The sequence below is a fragment of the Aegilops tauschii genome, chromosome 5 (assembly GCF_002575655.3).
Source record: "Aegilops tauschii subsp. strangulata cultivar AL8/78 chromosome 5, Aet v6.0, whole genome shotgun sequence".
NCBI lineage: Eukaryota > Viridiplantae > Streptophyta > Magnoliopsida > Poales > Poaceae > Aegilops > Aegilops tauschii.
In genome coordinates, this window is record NC_053039.3 from 261,776,235 (window position 1) to 261,781,710 (window position 5,476).

The following is a 5,476-nucleotide window of genomic DNA, read 5'->3' on the forward strand; positions in this document are numbered from 1 at the left end:
AGACATCCCTCCCGTACGGCCTCCTGTAGCCACGCCCGCCTCGGGCTTCAGGGGTCGTGGGCCGCATTGTGGCCATGCCCCATCAGGTCGCCGTTATGTAGGAGTGGTTGTGGTCTTGGCCGGCTTCTAGGAGTCGGCGTCTTTCTTGGCCGGCTTCTTGGAGTCGGTGAGGCTGGGTCGCCTTCCGGGAGTCGGCTTTAATGGTAGTCGGCCCAAATGCTTGGAGTGCTTGAAGGCCCAAAGGCCTGATAAATTTTCTGAAGAGCCAGGGGTAGCCGGCTTAGCTACCCGTGGCCACTTACTCCGACAGTAGTCCCCGAAGCTGATCGGTCTTCGAGGGGGAGTAGGGTTCGAGAAGCTCGATCAGCTTCCCATCACGACAAGCCGGCAGCTGGGAGCCGGCCTTGGTCAGGCATGTCGCCTGAGCCGAAATCTTCTGGAGTCGGAGGGCGGGAATCCGCTGGCATGCGCGCCGGGCCGCGGGCCGGCCGCGGGCCGACGGCGCGCCACGTAGCCGGAAAGCCTGCCAGCCCACGCGCGAGACGGGACGTTGCCGCAGAGAGGGGGCCCGCCACGTCCGCGCCCCGGCCCAGGCGCGGATCTTTTGTATCCCGAAACCGCCCGCATGTTGCGTGCGGCAGTTTCGGCTCGCACTTATGCGTAGTAAACGCGAGACGTGGGGGGAGTGGGCGCAGTTAATCCCACGTCTCCCCCCCACGTCCGGCCTCTTCGGCCGCGTGAGGCTATAAGTAGGGGGAGGTGGAGGGCGGTAGACCCTCGCACGCTCCTCCTACTTCCTTCGTCTTCTCGCCTTGCTCGTTCTCGCAGCAGCGCCTCGCCGCCGCGCTCTTCCTCCGCACGCTCCTCCGCCGCCGTGCTAGCTTCCGCCATGCCTCCCCACGTAGAGCAGCGCGGCGGGGATTGGGATGGCTCCATCGTCCACAACGACCACATCGACTTCCTCCGCGACACACGGCGTCTTCCCAGTGCGGACAAAGTGGAGGTCCGCCTCGCGCCGGAGAAAGAAATCAGGCCGGCGCCGCGGGATGGCGAGCGGGTGGTCTTCCGCTCGCACTTCCTGCGCGGCTTCGGCTTGCCAGTGAGCGCCTTCTTCCGCACCTGGCTGGACTTCTATCAGCTCCAGCCGCACCACCTCACCCCCAACGCGGTGGTGCTTCTGTCGGCCTTCGTCACCCTGTGCGAGGGCTATCTCGGCGTCCTCCCCACCCTTGAGCTCTGGGGGGAGTTCTTCCAGTCGAAGCTGGGTACGCGCAGCCAGGGCGTGCCGGCCCACACTGGCGCCTTCATCGCGTCGCGGAGATCGGGCGCCGACAACCCCTTCCCCGTCATCACGCTGATCCAATCGGTGAAGAAGTGGCAGAAATCATACTTCTACGTGCGGAACATCGCTCCACGGGGCGACTACGTCAACCTGCCGGCTTACGTAGCCGGCCCGCCGGCGGGGAGGCTGCCCCAGTGGTCCTTCCGGGCGGTGACGCTGTCGCAGGGAGGAAACGCCGCCATCGCCCACCTGCGGGTGATGGTCCAGACGGAGGGCCTGACGGGGCCCGACCTCCTGGCCGCGTTCGTCACGCGCCGGGTCCTTCCGCTCCAGAGCCGGCCTCATCTGATCTGTCAGATGAGCGGCCAGCTCGACCCGAGCCGGATGTGCACCATGGAGATGCCGCGGGCCGACGCGGCCGACATGGTGAACTACCTCGCCAACTACCAGCTTCCCGACGACTGGCAATTCGGCAAGGAGCCATACAGCCGCGCCAATCCTCCGCCTACGGTACACTCCCCTTCTCTTTTTCTCTTTGTGGCCGAGTTCCTCTGGGCCGACTCTGACTCAGTCGGTTCGCTCTTTCGACAGAGTCCTCTGCTTCGGCCGGCCAGCGGGGCGGACGTGGAGCGCCGCTTCGTCCCCGACCGGACCGAGCACGACCAGGAGGACCCTGATCTGGGGGCGGTCCACATGGAGGAAGCCGCCGAGCCGGCTGGTGGCCAAGCCAGCGGCGAAGCAGGCGGCGCCGGGCTCTCCGCGACCTTCGATGATTGGCCGGACGAGGACGAAGCCGAAGTCGTCCCGCCCCGCCAGCCGGCCTTCGGACACGGCGCGGGCTCCTCCGGCGCGCAGCCTGCTCGGGGTAGAGGCCAGAAACGTCCCGCCACCCAGGGCATGTTCGGTAGCCGGACGAAGAAGCCGAGGGGTGGGGCGGCGGCCACCAGGCGGGAAGAAGCGGCCGCGAAGGCGGCTCGCTTCCGCAAAGTGGTGAAGCAGCCGCAGGCTGTGTTAGCGTAAGCTTTCTTTCTTTCTGTGTATTCTCCTTCTTTCTTTTCAAGGGTGGTCTTCTGAACCTTTGTCTTCTTTTCTTTGATCAGAGCTCCACTGTCACTCGAGCGGGCGGCCGCCGGCTCCGTTGTCGAGTCGCCGGGGGGCTCTGGGAGCACCGCCCGCCGCGTGGATCCCCGCGCCGCCCTCCTGGAGGCGACGGAAAGGAACGCGCGGGAGGCGCGGGAGGAGCGGGAAGCGCGGGAGGCGGAGGCACGGAAGGCAGCCGCCGCCCAGGCAGCTCGGGACGAGGAGGCGGCGAAGGCGCTCGCCGAGGCCGCAGCCAAGGCCCAGGCAGAGGCCGAGGCCGAAGCGGCGGCAGGGGAGGCCTTGATGGTCACCCCCCTGCGCGCCATGGCGCCCAGGGACGCGGATCCCTCGCCAGGGGGAGCCAGCGGTTCCCAGCCGGGTCTGGGCGGGAGCGGTGACGACGTCATCTTCGTGAGGGAGGCGCCGGGGCCGACTCCTCCGACCAGGGCGGCCCAAGGCGGTCAGACCGAGCCTGCGCCCGCACAGTCGGCGGAAGGCGAGCCGGCCGCGGGAGCTGCGGTGGCGGTCCGGGTTCCGCCAAGCCAGCGCGCAGGGAAGGCCGCGTCGGAGCCGCAGAAGGTGGCGTCGGAGCCACGGCCGGCCGTGGGCTCCAGCTCGTCGGCCCAAGACGCGGAGGCGGCCAACGCTACCTCCGGGAGGACGCCAGGCGGAGGGTCGGCCGTAGTGAACATCGCCGCGCAAGACGTTCGGACCCGGCTCCAGGGCCAAGCCGCGGCGCTGCGGCAGTTCACCGACGAGTTCCTCGCCACGCGGGCTGCCATCCGGGTTAGTATTCTCATTTTCTTCTTGATTTCTCTCGTGGGGGCGCGTCAGCGCACCCACTGGGTGTAGTCCCCGAGATTCGGGCCGACTGCTCAGCAGTCGGCTCGGATCTTCCTTGATGATTTCTCGTCGTTGCTTTCGTTCTCACGTCGATCTTCTGTCCATCTTGCAGGATTATCACAACCTCCGAGCGGCCGCCTTCAACTCCCAGGCTCGGGAGCTGACGCAGAAGATCGCCGATCTCACTGAAAGCCGAGGTATGTGACTTGATCTCTATCTCATGTGGGGGCGCGTCAGCGCACCCACTGGGTGTAGTCCCCGAGATTCGGGCCGACTGCTGAGCAGTCGGCTCGGATCTTCCTTGATGTTTTCTCATCGTTCTTCTTGTTCTTCTATCTCTGCAGCGGCCAACGCCAGTCTGAGGGCACAGCTGGGGGAGTCCTAGACTGCTCTTCGTGCCAAGGACGCGGAGCTTGCCGCCTTGGTGCAGGAGCGCGATCGCCTGGTCAAGAAGCTGGCCGACCAGGAGGAAAGCCACAAGGCGGCGCTGAAGGCCGCGCAGGACCGCGAAGCCGCCCTCCAGGCCGAGTTCGAGACGGAGGCAGTCGCCTAGAACGATGCCAGGCAGACTCTGGTCTCCGGCTATGGCCAGATTGAGGATCTGGTTGACGGTAAGTCGTCTACCCCTTCGTCCTTTCTTGCCATCTGTCATTTTGACTTGTTTTTCTGACTTGGGGTTCTTCTTTTCTTTTCTGCGCAGAGTACTTCCCCGGCTATTCCACTGCCGCCAACCAGGCCATCGAAGCTCGTCGCCAGGAGAAGAGGCGAGCCGGCTTCGAGATTTCGCCGACTGCCGGCCGCTCGCTGGAGGAGCAGCTCCTGGCGATCCAGGCTCGTATCCAGCCGGCTCAGAGGCTGCTCCGCCGACTTCAGCGTGCCGGGTCGCAGGTCTTGGCCGCCCTCTGGCCCGGCCAAGCGATCCCGCGCACTCCCAGCCGGACCGCCGACCGGCTGGAGGTGGCCGTCGGGCGCTTCGAGGCTTGGAAGGCGTCAGCGGCTCGCTCCGGCACCGGGCGGGCGCTGGAGTTCGTCAAGGCCTGGTACCCAGGCCTGAATCTGGACCAGCTGGCCACCTGGCGGCAGCAAGCCGACGCGGAGCTGGAGCCGGCCCGGCCGGCCATCATTCGGCGAGCTTCGGCGATCGCCGACTACACTGACACCAACGTCTTCGCCCCCGAGGTGGACGACAATGGAGTCGCCCAGCCGGAAGATTGGTTCGGGCTGGACCCGGTGCACGGCGAGGACTCGGCGGAGGAGATCGACTCCAGCGACGAGGGCGAAGAGGAGGAGGAGGAGGGTGAAGACGTCGAGCCGGCTGGTGGAGCAGCCGGCCAGCCTGACCGCGCCTCCAGCACTACGCTGCGTGCGAGTGCGTCTCCTATTGCGGGAGGCGGTCAAGCCGGGACCAGCTAGGCGGCCACTCCTTCAGCCGGCGAGCTGCCTTCACCGACCAACTCGGCCTTCGCGCCTTTGTCTTCTTTCTTTTGTTTCCTGTCTTGTTACTCTTGAACAATGTTTTTGGTTAAGTCTGCGCAGTTCCACCCACTGGGTGTATTGAAACTCAAGTCTGTTGCCGCCTATCGGGGGCTTTTATGTATATAAGTTATGCAATCGGTCTTTCCTTATACTTTTGCTTTTTGTCCTTCTGCTTTGTTCCTTTGCCGCCCTCCCTTGGTTGCCGTCTCCCTAGTCAAACAGTTGCTCTGCAATCTGTAGCCGGGGAGTGGCGGGCCGATTGGGGAGGGGGAAGTACTTTTAGCTCGGTCGGACTTAAGCTAAGTTTTTAGGAATCCGGCCAGCCGGCTGCTGTGACAGCCGGCAGGCATATATGGAGGCCGTCTTTTTGCTATATAGGTTAGTTGTTCCTTAGCCGTTTTCTTGTGGGCGTCCTTTCTGTCTTCTCTCTTGCTAGTCGGACAGTCAGTTCTTTGAGCTGCGACTTTCAACAAGAGAGGACTGGGGAGCCGGCGCACTACTTTGGTGACTTCGGGAAGAACTTGTAATATAGCTTAAGGCGGCCAGTCCCCGGGCCGACTAGTCGGACCCGGTGCCGGACAAGAATTCAAAATGTAATAAGACATTCATGGATATGACACTCGTCATCCATAGATAAATAAAAGGCAGTCCCCGAGTACTGTTCGGGGGGCCTGTTGGTTTGTAACTTAATACAAAAAGGGGTAACGTGATACATACTGCTTTTCAGCTGTAAAATCGTCTTAGGAGGTTTGCGTTCCATGGTCGCTCCGACTCCTTGCCGGAGTCGTCTCTCTT